The sequence below is a fragment of the Podarcis gaigeae genome (assembly GCF_964106915.1).
Source record: "Podarcis gaigeae genome assembly, chromosome: 14".
NCBI lineage: Eukaryota > Metazoa > Chordata > Lepidosauria > Squamata > Lacertidae > Podarcis > Podarcis gaigeae.
In genome coordinates this window covers 34,143,828-34,166,086 of record NC_139690.1, presented here as the reverse complement: position 1 = coordinate 34,166,086, position 22,259 = coordinate 34,143,828, and the positions used below count along the sequence as shown (strand labels likewise).

At 43.6% G+C, this 22,259-nt stretch overlaps 1 protein-coding gene and 1 long non-coding RNA gene across 18 annotated transcripts in view; both read left to right on the top strand.

Moving 5' to 3' along the window:
* Window positions 1-22,259, top strand: part of RBFOX1 (RNA binding fox-1 homolog 1) — a 1,459,852-nt gene that overhangs the window by 201,652 nt on the left and 1,235,941 nt on the right. The gene's annotated exons all lie outside the window — the stretch shown is intronic.
* Window positions 14,374-20,270, top strand: LOC310831034. The gene is made up of 2 exons (XR_014557735.1): window positions 14,374-14,623; window positions 20,073-20,270. It is a non-coding gene; the product is annotated as an uncharacterized lncRNA (long non-coding RNA).

The window sequence follows — 22,259 nt, the reverse complement described above, 5'->3', positions numbered from 1 at the left end:
CCTGCTCCATTATCCACATTATAGCACACCAGGTGTGGGTATTTACCTACAGAGATAATAGTGACCTCTTCTAGAACTTCTAGAACTATACACTGACTTCTCAATCTCCCCAGACTATTTTTTGTCGTCTCATTCATGTTGAGGTAATGCTTTATTCCACGCCATAGTTCTTTGTATATGCATTTTTCAGATGTATTAAACATAAAGTATCTTCACAGAAAAAATAAAAAAGGAGAGGGTGGTCCATTTGACCCCATAGAGACATCAAGGCTGTGTCCCTCCACTGTCTATACCTTTGGGGCAGCCTGCTGGCTCCAACCTACAATACTACTCCATAGAGTGAGAGTCAGTCAATAAGCCAGAGCTGGTGTCTCTCTCCTCGACTTCGCAGTTCTAACAAGACTCATGGGCCTCAAGGTCAGTAGGGCTGCTAGGGTGGGATGTGCAGGTGACTTTGCCAGGCTCTTCCATCACTGTGTTTTTTTGTCAGCGAGTAGAAACAGCAGTCAGCCGTCAGGAATGCAGTCAATATCCCACCTTTCTCTTGGGGTGTGTGTGTCAAAAATCACATGTAGAAAGAAAGGATGAGCAAGGGAGATTGGGAAGCCTTAACAGAGGCATATAAAATTATGCACAGTGAAGAGAAAGTGGGTAAAAAGAGACTTTCCTCCTTCTCTCAAAATACAAGAACACAGAGTCATTCAACGAAGTTGAATGTTGGAAGCTGCAGTGTAGCCCAGCACATAGTTAAACTATGAAATACAGTCCCACAATGTGCAGTGATGGCCACAAACAATGGCTTGTCCCTGCCTACAAGCTTGCAATCAAATAGATGTGATACAAAAGGAAAAATGAATGTGGAGGGAAGAGGAAAACAAGCGCTAGAACAGCGGCTTCCTTATTGGCTTAACTGGAATCCCTTGTGACAGTTTTTCTTCATGGAAGGCAGGCTTGCAGTTTCCAGTGGACTTGGTGCCTTGGTCAGTGACAGAGGCCTGCGTATGTCTCTATTTGGTTCAAATGTTTCAGACCACCTTTTGCAATGTTTTATTAATGTGCATGGTGGGCACCAGTAATGCGGCGGAGAGACATGAATGAACACTGCAGTCAAATGGGCAACGGGTACATAAAATGAAACAACAATAGAGCACATTCAGGTGTAATTGGGAAATTGCTAGAACTCTGGAGATCTGTTCCCAGTCACTGTAAACAATTCTGACTGAGATGGAACAACACCATGCATTTAAAGCACATATAAATTCTTTACTTTGGAACATAGGAAGCTGCCATATACTGAGGTAACATCATAAACTTCATACACTTAAAGCACTCATGTAATTGTCATGCCCTTCAGAGATGGAAGCCTCTTGCTGGGGCCGGCATATCTGCTCCTGAGAACCATTGAATACAGAGATTCTACCTTAATCAAGGTGCAAAAGTTGCTCTTTATGACATGAAGTTGGGGCCAAACAGCTGCTGGTTTAACTAGGGAGAAGGATATAACAGCTGATTTTGGGTCATTTGTGACAGGAGTCATCCATAACTGATTTTAATATCAGAAACCACACAATTGTTTCCCTTCCATATGACTCACTCTCCGATCCTGCCAGTTACACCTGGACGGGAGTGAGGTTGGGGATATTTTCATTACCCAGTCCTCATTAGTCACAGCTGCCCAGCAATGAACAACCAAAAAATTAATGGGCCTAGATTAGAATTGGATAGGTCTATCAAGGGCCAGGGAAATTGCTTCAGGGGCCAGATCTGGCACACAGGTGACCAGTTGCCCATTTCTGCTTTATAGCATTATTTACTAGTAGGATTTTATCTGAGAATTATGAAAATAATTTCAGAAAAGAAAGAAGAAAAGAAGAAAAAGGACTGGTACTAGAATACAGTGGTACCTCAGGTTACATATGCTTCAGGTTACATACGCTTCAGGTTACAGACTCCACTAACCCAGAAATATTGCTTCAGGTTAAGAACTTTGCTTCAGGGTGAGAACAGAAATTGTGCTTCTGTGGCGCGGCAGCAGCAGCAGCAGCAGGAGGAGGCTCCATTAGTGGTGCTTCAGGTTAAGAGCAGTTTCAGGTTAAGTACAGACCTCCGGAACAAATTAAGTACTTAACCCGAGGTACCACTGTATGTGGCTTTCCTTCTGGCAACTCAGGAAAAGAAGACTGTTCCGATGTGGGGGGGGGGGGGAGAGAGATAGTTGTTGCTCTCTTGATTACTCAAAATAAAGGGCTGTAGATCATCTGTTTTGCATGCAGAAGGTCCCAGGTTCAAACCCCACCATCTCCAGGGCAGGGAAGTGTCTATGGCTGGAAACTCTGGAGAACTGCAGCCACTCAATGTCACTGTTACAAAACTAGATGGACAAATGGTCTGACTTGGTATAATATAGCTTTCTGTGTTACTACCATTTAAGTTAGTCCTTAATTAATAACTATGAGGACTACAATCTTAGCTCAGCGAATAGAGCAGGTTCGATTCATTTCAGCTTCCTGTGTTCTGAAGATTTGTGCTCTCTTTTGGTCATTTGTCAAAAAGAAAATAGCTCACCACTCATTTGAAATGGAAAGCCTATTCTACTCTCTCTCTCTCTCTCTCTCTCTCTCTCTCTCTCTCTCTCACACACACACACACACACACACACACAGGCACAGAACCACAAGAGGAAAATAACATTGTTTGTTTTAGAAACAGATCTCTGGCAAATTCTGTAATCCCCCACCCCTGTGTGTGTATACACTTTTGTAAAGTGAAACTTTTGTACTTCTTTCAGTTGAATGAATTCTGAAAGCACAATGCATCACTGGAAAATATAAATTAAACAGCCCTTTCTTTCTTTTTTTAATCTCAAGAAGAACTGCTGCACTCCCAGTGCCCCCGGAGTAAAGATGTTTGCTGCAACAAGCTGGGAATTTGGTGTGTGTGATTTATTATAATGTGTCCCGCTTCTTGCCTTTTTGTTCTCCAAGCAGCATGGGAACACACCCAATCGAGCTACTTTGCATACTAATAAAGATTGCTGCCTGTAATTATTCAGCAGTTACTGTATTATCCCCTCGAGATAAATCATTCCGAGTTTATTTACTCTTCTTTGTTTCAGTTATTTTGAAGCTTTCATCCAGCGTGGCTGGGTTTCTTGTACCAGAAATGCAATCTGTTTTCTTTTCTTCCTTCTCTCTGGAAAAGGCTGTAGCCCCCTCCCTCCCCAAAAAAGCTCTTATCTTTCTTACCATTCCTCTTGTGGGCGGAGTTTGGGTCCTGTCCAAATGATGAAAGAGGCATCTTTCTTTCTTACATTCTCTTGTGAAGTTAATACAAGTGGATGATGAGGAAGGGCTGTGACTCAGTGGAAGAGCATCTATCTGCTTGGCATGCAGAAGATCCTAGGTTCAATCCCTGCCATTGCCAAATAGGACAGGGAGAGAACCATATGCATCCTATGATGTATCCATTGCTGGAAAGCAAACTGGTCCTTTGGAGCTCAGTATAATCTGCACTAGGAGGAGCCATGGTGCCCTCCAGATGTGGTTGGACCCCGCCTCCCATCTGTTAGAATTCCTGCTCCATGATTGTAGTCATGGGATTGTTGTCTTTCACATGACGGTGTATGTTTTGACTCCACAGAGTGGGAAGTGACAAAGACAGATGTTTGTGTTACTGTGTTCCGTGAAGTGGGACTATTGTCCTTTGTTCTTTTCTCTTTGCTGTCTGATGCTAGAGAGAGAGGGAGCCATGTTGCAGTGCTCCGTGTGTGTTTATATGTAAATAAAGTAGATTAGCCAAAATGCTGAGTTGCTGAGGTCTGTCACGAAAAGCTGCAAAGACTCTGTGGATCCCTAAGTGTGCAGATGTCTGTTGGCATCGTTCGCTGTGATGTTCGGACAGAAGAAAGCTTTTGAAGCTCCCGAATGAATGACCAGGAGGGAGGGAACATGCCAGTTGGGCATGTGTTTCTGCCAGCATCCTACTCAAGTGTAGGCTGAGCTCCTGACACCATCATCCCTGATTGGCTACCCTAGTCTACTCTGACTGGTAGCTGTTCTGTAGGGTTGAGGCAGAGGTCTCTGCCAACCCTAGCTGGAGATACTGTGGCCAATGAGTACCAGTTCTGCTAGTGAACCCTGAGCTGGAGATAGTAGGGTGTAGACACAGAGCAGACACCAGCACTGATGGGTTATGTCAGTGCACTGTGGGTGCTAGGTGATGACACTAGCTCTACATGTATGAACCTTCTCGGCAATGATCCTTGTACCAGGGTTTTAGTGCAGTGTCTGAAAAATGAAATGAAAACTGGCAATTCATCACTTTGAGTTTTGCCTCTTTCACAAACCTAAAAGGTGGTCTTGGGTGAGTCACCTTCTCTGAGCTCTCCATCTGCAATAAAAGGATAATAAAACTGTCCCATCTTGCAAGGATGTTGTAAGTATTAAAACAGTGTGATATATGGTGAGTGCCACAAACCCTCCAAGGTTTCAGTAATATCCATTGTTCTTATTTCTTCTCCAATGGAATGGAGAGATGTGTCATCGAGTGCTGCACCAAAATCTGTCCTCCACTTTCTCCAAAGTTTTATTCACCTGCAAAAGAGGCTTCCATTTTTCTGGATAATGCTCAGAGCATTTTAGGATATGTTTTATTATAATTTTGGTGGGTGTGGGATATTCAGCTTGCTTTATCATGGTGCTTGGTGGGTGGCTTTCTTCCTGTTAACACATTTCTCCAGCAATCTGCAGCCTCCCTAGCTGCCCAGACCTCATGATCTGAGAAAACCCCACGGGAAGAGTTGTCTTCCACGTGACCTTAATTGAAGTATGGGCACCCAGTACACTGCAGAGTGCATACCACTGGTGAATTGATTCATATAATAAAAGGAAAGACGCTCACAATGGCCTCTTGGTTACCTCAAAAGTAAGGAAGCAGCAGGGGGACATTTTTTCGATTTCAGTGGCAATGCCTTCTGGCATCCAAATGTTGGACTGCCATTTTTTATTTGGAAATATTCCTTCTTCTTTCCCCATCGGGGTTTCACCTGTTTCTTATGGTTCTCACTTCTCTATGCAATCAGTGATCAAATGTAGCCCCACCAATGGAAACAATGGCTGATCATACTGCTGGCTCCAATAACTCATTTTTTTAAATAAAAAATGCTGCCTTAATTGCTTACATTACAGAACTGTCAGGTCTGGAACATTTGTACTCTCAAATCAACTTTCCAATTAATCTTTCCCCCTTTCTATTAGAGAGTTTTTGTTTTGGTGTAATTGTCATTGGGGGGAGGCAGCAAGAAGTGAAAGAAAATGCTTGGGTGATGATACTGAGGGCAAAAGGACCCGGCAACTAATGATGGGACCATTAGCTCTGACATGTTCCTTTTAAAAATAATATAATCTAGAATGTAAGGCAATTATATGATCTCTTCAGCTCCGCATAAGAGCCCTTTTTAGGAATCTGCAAGTTAGATTTCTGTAGCCTGTGACAAATGAACATCTTGCAAGCGGGTACTTGTAGCTGCCATGTCTTACTCTTGGATGGAATCCTTCTTATGACCCTAAGTAGCATCACCATCCTTTTTTCTGAACTGAAAAACAAAGCAATAAAGGCAAATCTGAACCACACAGACTGTCTGTGAACTGCCTTGGCACTGTCCTCCTTGAGCTACTGTATCTCTCAGAAACTAAAAATATCTGGAAAAGTGCCTCTGTTCCCCTATACTACCCTGGGAATAAAGATAAATGGAATTAGCTCTCCAGATGGTTCCTTTGCTGTCATAGGTAGAGAGGAGGAGTCAGTGGGTCCATGAAAGGAGCTTTTGGTGATTCCCCAACCCACTGGCACTACTGCAAATTCAGAACTCCCTCCCTAAAGTGGTGTGTCTGGAACTGTCTCTGTACAGTTTCCATTGCTCCTCGCCACCATCCCTGAGCATCTGTTGACTGAAGCAGCTGCCCCACTTTGCCTAACAATAGGGCCCAGATTCTCTTCTGCACTCATACATACTGAATATACAAGGAGCTCTTGGCACCACAGCCTTTCTTCCCACCATGCCCCTCTCCAAGACTTCCCTTGATGAATCTGTACCCTTGTTTGCAACTCACCATCCTCCTTTAGGATAATTATAAACCCCAAAAGAGGTGCCTATATATATATATATATATATATATGCAGGTTTTGGTGTCCTCGGGTGTCTTCCCGTGTAAAAGTTGGGGTGTCTAGGCGACGTTTCGACGAGGTCTCACTCGTCATCTTCAGGCTGGTGCTTTCGGCTTCTTGTTACTGGAACAGAGCGGGATCTCAATGTTTGAGTTCCTATAAATACTGTAGAGGGGGTGTGGTGTCTAGCCTCCAATGTTCTGGGCAGAGAGGAAGTTCCCAGGCTAGTGTGCCTTTTCTTCTTTTGTTCCTTAATTACTTGAGAGATACCTTGAGTGATTTCTTGAGTGATATCCTGAGTACCACTTAGGTGGGTCATTAGGTGTGGATTAGTTGCTAAAGTCTTTGTGTCTTGACCTCTTGAACTTTGTGAAGAGTTTTCCTGAGAAGATGGCTGTATTGCACTTAGTTGTGCTTTGGCTTGGCTTCGTGTATAGGGGCGAGCTGTGGTTTTGTGGCTTGTGTCAGCCAGATCTGTGTAGGGATTGCAGGGGGGTGCAGCATCCGGAGGTGCCACCATGGATTGGCTACTGGATGGTGTCAGTAATTCATCTGTGGAGAGGGTCTGGGTTTGGGTCTGGTATGGTTGATTGGTGTTGGCTTCCTCTCTTTTCCAACTTCCTCTCTTTTCCTCTCTTTTCCAACTTCCTCTCTTTTCCAACACATGAAAGAAACAGGACACGAAATTAATTTTGCAGATTCCAAATTGCTCTTTAACACGGAACATCACCACAAGAGAATAATCATGGAAGCCATCGAGATAGAGAAACACCCTCACAACATGAACAAGCGTGACGACACATCCCGCTTGCCAGACATCTGGAAATTAGCCCTCTCCACAAAAACTGACACCAGATCCAGAGGCACACAGAACGCCAACACCAATCAACCATACCAGACCCAAACCCAGACCCTCTCCACAGATGAATTACTGACACCATCCAGTAGCCAATCCATGGTGGCACCTCCGGATGCTGCACCCCCCTGCAATCCCTACACAGATCTGGCTGACACAAGCCACAAAACCACAGCTCGCCCCTATACACGAAGCCAAGCCAAAGCACAACTAAGTGCAATACAGCCATCTTCTCAGGAAAACTCTTCACAAAGTTCAAGAGGTCAAGACACAAAGACTTTAGCAACTAATCCACACCTAATGACCCACCTAAGTGGTACTCAGGATATCACTCAAGAAATCACTCAAGGTATCTCTCAAGTAATTAAGGAACAAAAGAAGAAAAGGCACACTAGCCTGGGAACTTCCTCTCTGCCCAGAACATTGGAGGCTAGACACCACACCCCCTCTACAGTATTTATAGGAACTCAAACATTGAGATCCCGCTCTGTTCCAGTAACAAGAAGCCGAAAGCACCAGCCTGAAGATGACGAGTGAGACCTCGTCGAAACGTCGCCTAGACACCCCAACTTTTACACGGGAAGACACCCGAGGACACCAAAACCTGCATTCCTGTACCCGTGAAAATCTACGAAAGCATATATATATATATATATATATATATATATATATATATATATATAAACCCTCACTATAAACCAATATTTCCTTATTTCAAAGTCTAATTCAATTATGAACACACCATAACTCGTGGATGATTAAATTGCAAATTGTGGGTGTCCACTAGGCAAGCAGATGTATTAAATTTGTTTGCTGCTATAATTCACCTTTCCAACCACGCGGTATATTTTTCAGGACCACTCAAGGATGTAGTTGCCTTGCCTGAGGTTCCTTACGTCGTCTAGTATTTATGGTGCATCTGATATACAGAATATCTTCTTCAAGGAGACACACATACATCACTTGAACTTTAGCACATATTACATTGTCCTAATGGAAAACTGTTATAGGAGAATGATTTTTTCTCTCCCATTTCCCCATACACTTCCTCACATCTGAGCACAGCTTTTTTAAAAATAAAAATGTCCTCATTTATGTTTTATTGGAACATGAACCTTTTGGTTTATTTCTCACCAAAGTTGTGCTCTTACAAAAGAAAACTCATTTTCTTTTGGGAAAGATGGAACAGGTGATAATATTTATAAAGACAGGGTTGAAGTCATCATCATCAGCATGCTTTAGTTTTCATCTTAAAATGCATCTGAACAAAACAGAGCATCACACTACTTCATCTGCAGCTCAGCAGGTGAGGGGAATTGCTTTGTAGCTAGTTTGGGGGAGAGAGTTGAGATTGAGAGTTCACCATTCCTAATCACATCTGGGCTCTGGTGGGAGGTGCACCAGTAAAGAATCTAGGACAAAAATCTTTATTATATCTCTTAAATAAAAACAGAACAGCTACAGGAAATTCCTTTCTCCACCCAGACATGGCTAAGTCCAGTGCCAACTAGTACCTCTACCATGAAACAGTGTGAACAGGTATGTGAATCTGAACATGTGAGATGTTTTATCTCTGTATATCATGGCATAAGGAAAGGTTGATATGACTTAAATATGACACGATATTCTCCAACAAATTAACTGTGTAAGTGCAAGATAGGAAGGGGTCAATGGGCTCATCCCCACTCTCCCCCTCATGTGATAGCAACTGTGTTCCTGTGTAAGAATGATTGAAGTAGGTTCAGTCATCATGTAGCATCATTCTGATGGGCATCCTAGAGGAAATTGTGGCTGTCGTGGGCTCTTCAGTTCTGTTTTGCCAGCTCCAGACAGAGGCGGAGGAAGGAGGAGAAGAAGCAGGGTTTGGCGGTTGCTGGAAGGCTGATATGCACAGATGTACGATGGATGTTATCCACTTGTGACTCTGTATGTTGGAGAGGGGGAAGCAGATCTCACCCCTCCTGCAGAGCACAGACCCACCTTAGGGAGGGGAAGAAGACTTTGATCAGTCAGAGGGAGGAGCTGGGCAGGAGGAGGTGGTGGCAGAGGTGGAGTCAGAAAGGCATGACACAAACCCTTGTGACTGAGAACCTGGCGTTGCCTTCATAGGTGGGGAGAAGCACCTGCCCAGATGGAGTGCATATGCGTAGATTTCCCATAGAGTGAGAGAGTCCCATGAGTGAACTCATCCCACCACATCTTTAAAAGCTTGGCAGGAGGGCCAACTTAACTGTCAGAACATCTTCATAGCTACTGTTTAATTTTGAACCTATTGCCTTGTGTCAAGGCTTTGGGAATTATATCCATCCCCTGGTGGCAGCAAGAAGCAGAGAAAACAAGGTAGAGTCCTTTTTAATGAGTTTATTCATTCATAACAGCGAGAGACAAAAGAATGCAGTATGCCCTGACAATGGCGTTGCTCCAACTGAGCCCCTCCTCCCTCTTCCCTAGCAACAGCATTTCCCTTTGCGATGGCCACTCGTGGCCAACTGTTTCTGAGTCCTTTGTTCCTGCGCCCTTAGCAAATGCCGAGTTCTGGGAGAAGGGGGTTCACAAATACTCACCAGTGACAACGTGTCAGCTGGCTGCTCTGCCTCTCCTCCCCCCCTCTCCTAACACCTCCCAACTCTTCTGTTCACCTGTCTCTGTGCTGTGACTCTCCTGAAACCCCTGCTGCCAATCAAAACTGCTTCCCTCTCCTCTGGAAGCATCAGAAGAAGGGGGGGGCGATCTCCACCATTCCTCCTCCTCCATCTTGTCTGTCCCCTTCAGTCCAGTCCCTGACACCTTGCTTGTGCATCTTGGAATCTTCTGGATGTTGTTCTGGTTGCTAAGTCTGTACTGCTACTAGCCTGCATGAATATCTCTACCTTTATTTACAAGTAAAAGCCACCATTGTTGTGTTTTGGGACAGAACCATCCCAAACACCAGGATAGAAAAATGGGGGAGATGCACATTTCAACTCAGCCCTGTTCCATAATGAATACTGAGGAGGCCCATATATCCTCAATCGAGGGGACCATCAAAGCCCCTCCCACCACTGATCTTAAATAACAGGCGGCTTGGTATGGGATGCAGTGCTTTGGCAAACACCCAGGTCCCAGACCCTAATAGCAACACTGTAAATCTTTCTGGGAATGTAATTGGCAGCCAACCTACAGAATGAATTGGCTTTTGCTGCCCTCATCTGAATGTTATGAATTCAAAGCTATCCTCTTGTAATATCAAACTGCTTAAAGGGCAGGAGGTTTTTCTAAACTGCACATTTGGGAAACATTGCCATTTTTGGCTCTGGATTCCAGAGAGGCAAATGGGAATGAAAAGGCGTCGTTCTCCATATTGACAAGGCGAGAAATCTCCTAAGCATGCCTGGCCTACTTTTTCTTCCTTCTCCCAGGTTCAAGGCATCAGATTGTTTTGGATGTCTTCTCTAGAGAACTTAACATTTGCTTTATCTCTTTTGGTTGTTGTTGTTGTTTGTCTTTTATATAATTGCACTAGATAATATTGCAAAGTCGTATAAAATTAAAATCAAGTTTGAAATAGGGTTTGTTAATTACAGCATTTAACTGTTGTGGTTATTGTTTCCTAGGAGATTAATGAGGTGAATTATTGTAACATAATTAGACTACAGTATATCTAATCTCTTACATACCCTTGTGGTTTACTGTTATTCAAGTATCACTTGAAGGTTAATTTCACTTAGCTGGTGTATGCTTGACTTTGGCAACACACTTTATATTGAAATACGTTTATAATTATATTTGAAAGTCGTTAGGCAACAGCTTTGCCAAAATTATCATTGTAAACCGCACTGATAGAGGTAAGGATATTATAAACTGTGCAATCTACACACACAAACATTCTTATAAAACTCAGAGGGACCATATGCTATCAGCAGGATCACAATGAGATTCATGAATGCATTCTGAGAGCAGTTCTGCTTTGCCTTGCCTGTTTCGATTGTCCATCGTGATATATTGCAATCATTCAGAGAACCCAAGTTGGAGAGAAGGAGAATTCCATTAGATGGTAGCAAAGGATATCATTTTTATGTGCTAAATTACAAATCCAATAATCCCCCCCAGCTGCCCTAAAAATGTTTTTAACTGCAGCTCCCCACCCCCACCCCAAACCCTTATAAGTTACTGAATTCCTCATTTCACAATGAGAGGCTTTGGGCTATTAGAATGGAAGCACTGTTAGTTTTCTGTAGTACCACTTCAGAGGTTGTTATTATCTTACCCTATTTTGAATAGCAATATATGGTATTACAGTTAAGAGTCAAGATAAGGCCAAACATTCATCACAGTCAAACTTCTCCCCCCCACCCACCCAAAGGAACCAATCAACCTATGTTGTCATTATTTTAATCCCAAGAATGTAGCATCTGCTCCCTCCCTCACCAACCTCTTTTTTCACACCAAATCAACCTGTCTTCCTCGTAAATTCATGCTCGCTGTATTTCCTTTCATGCTGACTTCAGCAAGATGTTATAAGGAATAGCTGCACTTTGGGGAGAGGGATACTGCTTATTATTTGCTTATATGATAATTTCTGTCAACTCACAGTATATGGTACACAATGCGTGTGGCTGGCTTTTAATTTGTGCGCAGTTGAGTTCAGCTTGTCTCCTTATTCTGGCTGTCAAAGGGCATTCATCAAAGGAGAGGTCTGCATGAAAATTCCACAAGAGATCCCAAGGTGTTCTTTTTGGAATAAGTGAGGACACACACAGACGTCCCACCACTTTTATCAAAGCTCTTTTGGCTTCCCATGAAATGTAGTATATCTTGTGGGAAGCCATTTGCCCATCTTGCCTGCTGCTCACTCTGGTAATTGTTGTTGCGTGCCAAGGCCCCGTGACCCGCAGTACCCTAGTGGATAATAAACACATGGACAGAAGTATTTAGGTTTATGGGTTCAAATAGGCCACAACTTTATTGGCTACATATGGGAGTGGTTTGGCTTTGGGAGTGGTTTGGCTTAGGGATTGGGTGAAGCCTGGCTATATCTTGACTCCTGCCCGTCTGCAGGGAGTCCATCTAAGGGTAAACCACCAATAGGGAGAGCCCTATGACTTACATCAAATAGGGGCACCCATAGGGGTCTCTGTTCGGGTCGTGGCATGGCGCTACCCACGCCTGGGCATCAGACAGAATCCACACCCCCAGAGCCCTTTAAAAGGATTGTGACGATTGCTATAAGGTAGGTGAAAACCAAATGACTGGTGCAAATTTGCCAAGTGGAAAAAACAATATGGCGGCCGACATTTGTCCATAGCAATGTTGTGTTATAGCAAAGCATAAAAAAGAGGGTGGGTTGGGAGATCTGGCAATGGGAGAGAGAGGAGGGCTCCCCGGTCATGTCACAGTTTAAATTCCCGCTGCCACGCCTCCAACCAGCGCTGATTGGACAGCAGGGCAACCCCTGGGCAGGGGCCTGCCCAGTACCAGTGACACAGCCAGGACAGCAACAAGGGGGGCATCAATCTCTCCCTCCCCCCCCACTGGATCACTGCAGGGGACCAGATGCCTGGCTGCAACGCTGAACACCAGAAAAGGTGAGCAGATAATTGCCTAGTGTTTTAACCAGGGTCCTTTCTAAGATGAGAAGTGCCCTTCTGGATCAGGTTAAAGCCCATCTAGCCCAGCGCCCTGTTCTCATAGTGGCCAGCCAGATCCCCCAAGCAGGACCTGAGTGCAACTGCAACTTTCTGCGCTTGTAATTCCCATCAACTGGTATTCAGGGGCATACTGCCTCTGACAGTGGAGGTAGAGCAGTGTTTCCCAATCTTGGGTCTTCAGCTGTTTTCAGACTACAATTCCTATCATCCCTGACCACTGGTCTTGCTAGCTAGGGATGATGGGAGTTGTAGTCCAAAAAAAGCTGGAAACCCAAGTCTGGGAAGCACTTATAGAGCATAACCATAATGGCTAACACTCATTGATAGCTCCTCCATGAATTTGTCTAATCTTCTAATCTAGGATGTTGGCCATACCTACAGCCTGTGGGAGCAAGCTCCATAGTTTAACTATGTGTGTGTGAAGAAGTGTTTTCTTTGGCTCTCCTGAACCTTCCAGTGTTCAGCTTCACTAGATGATCCCGAGGTCCAGTATTATGAGAGAGGGAATGGGGGAAAATATTCTCTGTATCCAATTTCTTCATATCAGGCATGGAGATTGAACATAGTCATCATGACTACTAGCCATTGATAGTCTTATCCTCCATGAAATGTCACATGAAACTATTTGTAGTATCTGGTCTTTAGCATACTGATTTCTGGCCACTAGTCCATGATAAATCATTGTTGTTGTTGTGCTTATGCCTTGCATTAGCCACCAAGGTGTGATCCATTGTTCTTTTCTTTTGGCACTAAGGTAGATGAACAGGGCTCAGGTGGAGAGGCATCAGTGACTGGCAGATGGGAGAGAACCACAGTGTTGTGATTAAAGTAGCTTCTGAAGGTTAATTTCACTTGGCTGGAACATATTTTGACATTGGCAGGGAACCTTATATTAGAATATGTTTTTAATTATATTTGAGAGTCATTAAGTGACAATTCTGCCTAAGTGATTGTGCAGCTCTGCCCCACTTGGTTTATTTTTTAAAGCCTTTTATAACACACCCACCTCAAAGCAGGGGCACTGAAGTATGTAGCCTTCAGTACTCCTCAAAGTGCCTAACATGCCACTGACAGGATTCTGTCAGTTTCCGTTTCTCCCCTTTCCAATCTCAAATTTTGTTCTGCATCAATATGTGGTTATTATTTTTAAATGCCAATGTGAAAATTTGTATGCATTTATGTGTGTGTTTCCTTTAACAGAAACATTTTTAGACAAAATTTTGTCCCTCGTGTGCATTTTTGTAATCAACTTCCCATAGCAGAATGCATTTTTCTAGTTTATTACAGTATTCTGCACACTTTTATTTGCCTGAGGTCTTCACTGATATGCACATCTCTGTATGCATTCTTTGGTTAGATTACCACTGTTTCACAAAATCCAGAGACATGTGAAATTCATAGGCGAGCTGTGCTTTGCTTTGGCTCAGGTCAGAAAGTGCAAATTTGGTAAGTTCACATTAAAGGCCTGGGCTCCTTTAGGAGGAGGGGTGGGATAGGATGTAAATAAATAAATAAGATGCAAACCAGGCAAATTTCTCCCCATCTCTGCCTGTTCCAGAAATATAACTAGACTTATCCATACAACCCATCTTGCTTCTCTTGAAGCTCCTTTTTTATTACCAAAATCTGCCTTTCCTCCAAAGCACCCCAACGTAGGTATGCATAACATTCCCTGAAATATATGGGCCACATCTGAACAATACATCTAATGCTCTGTTGTGTCACTTTAAGCAGTCAGGGCTTCCCCAGAAGAATCCTGGGAGCTGTAGTTTGTTAAGGGTGCTGAGTGTTGCTAGGAGAGTCCTTGTCCTTTCACAGAGCAGCAATTCCCAGAGTTCCCCGGGAAGTGGCATTGTTTGTTCCCACTCTGGGAATTGTAGCTCTGTGACCGGAACTTGGGTCACCTAACTCTCAGCACCCTTAACAAACTACACAACCCAGGATTCTTTGGAGGAAACCACAGCTGTTTAGAGTGGTATGACATCCCTTTAAATGTATAGTGCAGATGCTGCCCCCCCCCCGAACATTTCTTCTGGTTCTTTAGTGGCCCTATTCCACTAGCCTGCACTTACCACCAAGTTCACTGTTGTTGTTGTTTAGTTGTTTAGTCATTTGTGACCCCATGGACCAGAGTACACCAGGCACTCCTGTTTTCCACTGCCTCCCGCAATTTGGTCAAACTCATGTTAGTAGCTTCGTGGACACTGTCCAACCACCTCATCCTCTGTCGTCCCCTTCTCCTTGTGACCTCAGTCTTTCTCAGCATCAGGGTCTTTTCCAGGGAGTCTTCTTTTGTCATGAAGTGGCCAAAGTATTGGAGCCTCAGCTTCAGGATCTGTCCTTCCAGTGAGCACTCAGGGCTAATTTCCTTCAGAATGGATATCTTCTTGCAGTCCATGGGACTCTCAAGAAACTCATTCCGCACCATAATTCAAAAGCATCAATCAAGTTCACTGTTAGAGAGACTTATAAGGAGAGCTTTGCTGGATCCAAAAGGCTCATGTGGTCCATATCCTGCTTCCTACAGTGGCCAAGCAGTTGGTTCTGAGAAGGCTACAAGAGGGCACAAATGCCTTTAACAAATGACAATTCCTAGGATTCTTTGGGGAACTATGATTGTAAAGGTGGCATGATCCTGCTTTAAATGTATAGTGCAGATGTGACAATTGCTACCCCAATTGAAGCACTTTATGATTCCCACTTGAAATGTTCTCTTTGCGAAGACGTTTGGCTGCCTGGAGATTGAATGATACACCCTTGCCCACCACCACAGGCCCAACATGTTCAAAACTCTCCTTGCACTATGGCTTCATTGTGTCTCCTGAGCCAGATGCAAATCTGCCTCTGCCGCCCAATCCAGTATCCTCTTCTCACAGTGGCCAGCCAGAGGCTCATGGAAAACCTGCAAGCAGGATTCAAGCAAAAGAGCACTCTTCCCTCCTGCGGTTTCCAGTCACTGGTATTCAGAAGCATTTCTGCTTCCAACTGTTTTGCTGTGCAGAAACATATGATTGAAGCTGATGAAAGCTACACTGTAGACTATCCAAGAAGCAGATTGAAGGATTCCTGGAGAGAGTGTCATTCCAAACATATTGAAGAGGGGTGCCAAACATTTCTGGGAAAGTGACACATTTTGATCAAAGCGCGGAGGAAATTGCAGGGAAATGTGAGTAATTTTGGCTCAGTCCGAATCTGATCCAAAGAATGTGGAATGATGAACTGGCCTGTGAACTTCTGAATGTGTCCACTCATCCTTTGAAAATGCTAACATGCTCTAATTCAGGAGAAGCCAACATGGAATGGTGCAGATGACATCCATCATCTACAACCATTGACCATGTTGGCTAAGGCTCGGGATAGTTGTAATCCTAGTACATACTGAGGGCATAATGTTTGCTATCTCTGACCTAGAAAATCCCTCTTAGAATCATACACTTGTAGTGTGGGGCTTGAACACACAACCTGAGTTAAAGAGTTTCATGCTATACCAACAGAGCTAGATTAGACCAATAACTGGCTTTATTCAACTTTTATTCCTACTTTTTGGAAATGATTGCAGACCTACTACTCTCTCTTACCGTTCCTCTTGTGAGTGGGTAGAGTTTGGGTCCTACCCATATCATGGAAAAGGCTTATTTCCATCTTGCATTCTCTCATGAAATTGAGACAGGTGGGAGACTGTAGCTCACCTACAGAAGGTCCCAGGTTCTATCTGCAGGTAGGGCTTGGAGAAAACCTTATGCTTCTTAGTTGCCATCTGATGTATCCATTGCTGGTCTGTGCAATTTAAAAATACAGTATGTTGCCATATTCCAAGACAGAGGAGCATTGGCCCTTTTGAGCTTAGTATCTCTACTCCTAGGTTAGCCAGCATGGTTCCCTCCAGATGCAGCTGGACTTTACCTCCCATCATCCCTGATGGCCACATTGGCAGGATTGATGGGAGCTGGAGTGACTACATTGGCTGCTCCTTCCTTCGTTAGTCTACGGTTTAGAATTTTAGGTTCCTGCTTTCAACGTTCTTAGAATCAGTGTGTATGTGTGTGTTTTGAGTGGGGAGCATTGTATCAGTTGCTACTTCAGTCCTCTTCAGCACTCTCCTATCTACTTACTAAAGTGTTACAGATCCTGCCAAGGGCTTTCTGTTCCTCTTCTGACAGCTTTCTTGGTTGTAATTCATCTGGGCCTGGAGCTTTGTCGACTTCTAATAGCTCTAATTGCCTAATTAAAGTATCGGCTGTGGTTACAACTCTGGAGCCTTTCAAAGACTGTGTTTTCTCTCGCTCCCCTCCTCCTAAAGAAAGGAAACGTATTTCAGTGTTGCAGTCTCTACTTCTTCTGTATGTCTTTTGCAACCTATAGTTAATGCTGCTAAGCCTCATTTGACTTGAATGACTTCTTTCTCTGGCTAAAAGTGGTTATAGGGTTCAGGGAAGAATTGAACTCCATAAGACTGCAACAGTTCTAAAGCTAGGAAAAAGCATGTGGATATTTAAGCAGAGACATCACCTTGCCAACAAAGGTCCATATAGTTAAAGCTATGGTTTTCCCAGTAGCAATGTATGGAAGTGAGAGCTGGACCATAAAGAAGGCTGATCGCAAAGCTCTCCTTATAAGTCTCTCTAACAGTGAACTTGATTGATGCTTTTGAATTATGTTGCTGGAGGAGACTCTTGAGAGTCCCATGGACTGCAAGAAGATCAAACCTATCCACTCTTAAGGAAATCAGCCCTGAGTGCTCACTGGAAGGACAGATCGTGAAGCTGAGGCTCCAATACCTTGGCCACCTCATGAGAAGAGAAGACTCCCTGGAAAAGACCCTGATGTTGGGAAAGATGGAGGGCACAAGCAGAAGGGGACGACAGAGGACGAGATGGTTGGACAGTGTTCTCGAGGCTACCAGCATGAGTTTGACCAAACTGTGGGAGGCAGTGGAAGACAGGAGTGCTTGGAGTGCTCTGGTCCATGGGGTCACGAAGAGTCAGACACAACTTAACGACTAAACAACAACAACAACAATTTACTTAACTACCTGAGATGTCTGGAAATGTGCAGTGCTACAAAGAATGCAAGAACATAAAGAGCCCTGTTGGTTCAGGCCAAAGGCCCATCCAGTCCACAATCCTGTTCTCACCATGGCCAACCAGATGCCTCAGTGGGAAATCTCAAAGCAGGACCTGAGTGCAAGAGGCTTCTCCCCATGTGTGATTCTCAGCAGCTGGTATTCAGCGCCACATTGCCTCCAACACTGGAAGAAGTACATAGTCAATATCACTTGTTGTCCTATACTCCATAAAAGCATTAATTAATTGAAGGAAAAGCTCTTCAAAGGCCAGTTTTCAAATCTGCCATGAGTGCCGTAGGAGTATAAAGGCAAATAAATGTGCCAATAAGTTCATGTAGCACACTTTCCCCACATGTGTCTTTACTTCCATTGATATTTCTGTCTTCATGCACGCTGGTAAGACATGCATCTAAAAGGGCAGAGATGAGATCTCTCAAAATGCAGATCTGAACCACTGCTCCACACTATAGGCATACTATTATCTGCAATAGGATTAACTGTGCATCACTTGGGAGATATGAGGCTGCCTTACCATATTGGTCCACATAGCCTGCAACTGTCTGTTCTGACTGGCAGGGCTACAATTTATCTCAAAGGGTTTAAAAACAAAAACAAAACAATGACAAACAGATCTGGAAATGGGGAGAACTGAACTTAAACTTGGAATGATGTAATGGGAAGGGAATTAATTACATTCTTAAATCTAACCACAACAAACAGCACACCAAATAAGCTTGCTTTCGTGGAACCTTAATTGCAGTGCATGCAATGGATGTAGGTTGGAACGAAAAAGGAGTTCTCCTTACATCCCAAATTATGAGAAAGGGAGGATTGTGTGAATGGAATTTGCTCATCTATCCTCTCTCTTTTTTTGGGGGGGGGGGGAGGGCAGGCAAGTGCTCAAGTTTCATTACCTGCTCATCTTCTGTATTTCCTTTAATCACAAAATGGAATGGAGGAAAGTCATTCCAGCTAAGCCATCATTTCAGGCGGCTGACAGTTTGGGCCCTGAACACTGTGTCACCTTCTTTCTTAAACTCGCTGTGATAAATTATGGCAGGTTGAACTTTACACTCTTTTGTCCAGATATTTTATTATTGCTCCTTATCTTGGACCTTGCCTGCATAAAGGTGTGCTACTGGAACATATGAGCCTTCAGCACATTGCTTCACTTTGGCTGATCACCTGCAGAAAATTATGGGTGGAATCCAGCAAAAAGTTCCTGAAAGCGAGGTTTTGTTCCTCTGAGATTGTCAAAATTTGTGCTGTCAGCAAAGGAAGTTTGAGTCCTGTATACCAAAGTTAAAGCATTCTTGACTGTCTTGTTTGATATGAAACATCTTAAAGGGACTCTTGAGTTTTAAATATATTGGTTTCCAATTCAAATTCAAATTTGTAGTCAAAACAGTCATTCGGGAGAGGGAGTTATTGGCTAAAGATGTGAGAATGAATTCTTTTCCATTCTGCCCTGCATTTGCCGTATGCAGAACTGCTTTCATTCTGCTGCAGTTCACCTGTCACAAAACTACTCTATTCTTCTTATTGTCTGCTGTGGCAAGATTATGGTCCTGAAAGACCTACATTGGCTCCCAGCACGTTTCCGAGCACAGTTCAAAGTGTTGGTGCTGACCTTTAAAGCCCTAAATGGCCTCGCCCCAGCATACCTGAAGGAGCATCTCCACCCCTATCGTTCTTCCTAGACGCTGAGGTCCAGCTCCGAGGGCCTTCTGGCGGTTCCCTCACTGCGAGAAGCCGAGTTACAGGGAACCAGGCAGAGGACCTTCTTGGTAGTGGCACCTGCCCTGTGAATCGCCCTCCCACCAGATGTCAAAGAGAACAACAACTACCAGACTTTTAGAAGACATCTGAAGGCAGCCCTGTTTAGGGAAGCTTTTGTAATATTTTGTTGGAAGCTGCCCAGAGTGGCTGGGGAAGCCCAGCCAGATGGGCGGAGTATAACAAATAACAAATAACAAATAACAAATAACAAATAAATAACAACAAATAATAAACAATACTATGGAACTTACATAACTTACATTGCCATTATGTAATTTCACCCCATTTATTTCACTGCAAAGGAAATGCAATACAACAGTATGTGGGGGGTGGCAACAATTAGTTACGTATTGTGTGAGAGTGCTGTTGTGCTTGGGTCCTACTTGCTGGTCTTCCATAGACATTTGAGTAACCACTATTCAAACAGGATGCTGGAATATATGGGCCATTGGCCTGATCTGGCAGACTTTTCTTATGAACTTATGCACAGAACAATGAAGTTTTGGAATGACTGAAGTTTCATCCTCCTGAGCACAGACTCCCATTCTGTTGCTTCCAATGAGATGCCTGTCTTTTGCAGGAAAGGCACAATTGTACTTAACAAGGGATGCACACATACTGTAGAAGCTGTGTAGGATACCAGCATCCCATCAGCACCAGAACGATGCCCTGTAACATCTGAAGGAAATAAAGCCTGCCGCTCCAATGCAAGGAATAACAAGACAAGCAGATTTGTGCCTTCTTCTCCTTCTTTTAATGAATAAATTATCTTCCCATTTGTTATTTATCTTCTTTTTTTAAAAAAAAAATTCCCAAGTACTTCTACTCATAATTATGGCAATTCATGTTTTTGCAGACTATTGGCACCTGCTGCATCTAGGATAATAGCATCATTCAAATCCCTACAGTAGAAAGAATAGAGGGCTCAGCTAATTTCTATCTGGAAATGGTTGAGTTCCTAGCAAAGCTGCCTGATACAATTCATATGCATTGTAGACCAAACGGGAGTGATGGATATCATTATTTTTGAAATGTTTGGGAAATTAACAGACAAACAGCAGATGTTTTCCTACATCACCAGGGCAGTGGTCACATTGCAAGGTGAGGATATCACAAGTATTATAGCATTTGTTGTTGTTGTTGTTGTTGTTGTTAATCTTTTTCACTTCTTCTCCCACCTCACTTACCCAGTTGTTGGAGAATTCTGCCTTCTACCCTTAAAATATTCAGTGTAATGGCTGTTCACATTCTCTACACAAGATTCAGATGTATTAATGCTTCTGAATACCAATTCCTGAAAACCACAGGAAACCGCTCGCCAGTTCCCAGAGGCATCTGCATGGCCATTGTGAGAAGAGAATGCTGGACTAGATGAGCCATAGGTCCTGATCCAGCAAACTCCAATACAAGGGAGGATTGTGAAAGGATTGGTTGTCTCCGACGTTGGTCCTACTCAGAATAGACGCATTAAAATGACTAAGCATGAATAAGTTATTTCAATGGGTCTACTCCAAGTACACATTTGGATATAACCTGATATTCTCCCTCAGCCTTAGGTTGTGGGGATGAACAAATATGTCAATTTTGGTTTCGCCTAGTTTCTCACTTTTCCAGCCTTTTGTCCAGTTAACCACACCAGCATTGGTTCATGATTTTTGTCAGCGTTTTAATGGACATTTCTCCAAACAGACACATGTTGCATACAGTTTTGCCAACTACACACTTCTAAGCATTTAAATGTACACCTTCCACTAATAAACACACTTTGTACACTTTTTTGGGGGTGGTGGTGGAAAACAGCATCACCAAATTTGGAGAAGTGTAGAATTTGAAGGATGAGTGCATTTCAGAATGTGTGATTTAAGTAGGTTTGCATCCCTACTTGGTTGTCATTCTGGCATGGACTAGGTTGTCATTCTGGCATGGACTAGGTTGATCTTTACCATGTTGTTTGCTTCTCAGCCTCCGTTTTCCATCACCAGTAGTCTATACAGGAACATAAGAGCATTGGAAGCTGCCTTATACTATGTCAGACCACTGGTCCAGCCAACCAGTAGAAATCAGCAGGGTGGGACAGACACGGCAGTGCAGCTTAATGGCCTTCTGAACAATGAGCATCACTGCTGGTTCCTGAGCAGGAAAAGGAGACGGCGTGAGGTGCAGAGAACTCACTATGGTGTGAGCATGGTGGCAGGAGTCTTGGATCAGCTCTGCTGCCAGCCCCACACTGTACTGAGTTTGTCAAGCTTCCAGGAACTTCAGCGTTAGTTAATCCACCAAGATAAGCATCAGAGATTGCCCAAAGCCATCCCCAACCCCTTGAAAAACAACAGCACCCCAAATCCTGCAAAATGGGAATAAATCACACCCCTATTTTGTGAATTTCTTGAACAATGAAGCTGATATTTTTTTCAACTCCATGTAGCTAGCGCAGAACCTTTGCCTGTGTTGCCGTTTTGCCATTTTAACTGCTTTAAAACACCTCAGCAGAAACAAACTCTTGAGTTCCAGGCTTCACACAATGCCTGTCACATAAATGAGATATTTGCCTTGGCAGCTGCACACCTGTTTTAAATTAGGTACCTGTCATCCTTCAGTCATCATCTAACTCAGAGAATTTCTTGCTAAGCAGGGCTCAGGCTTATGCTCACCACCACAGCAACCCCATGCACACACATTTCAATTTGCAATCCATTGTCCTGGAAAACACCTGCCAGGAGTTGGGGAGTTGGGCCCAAATAAGGCAGATTCCAAAGGTCTGTGGGCA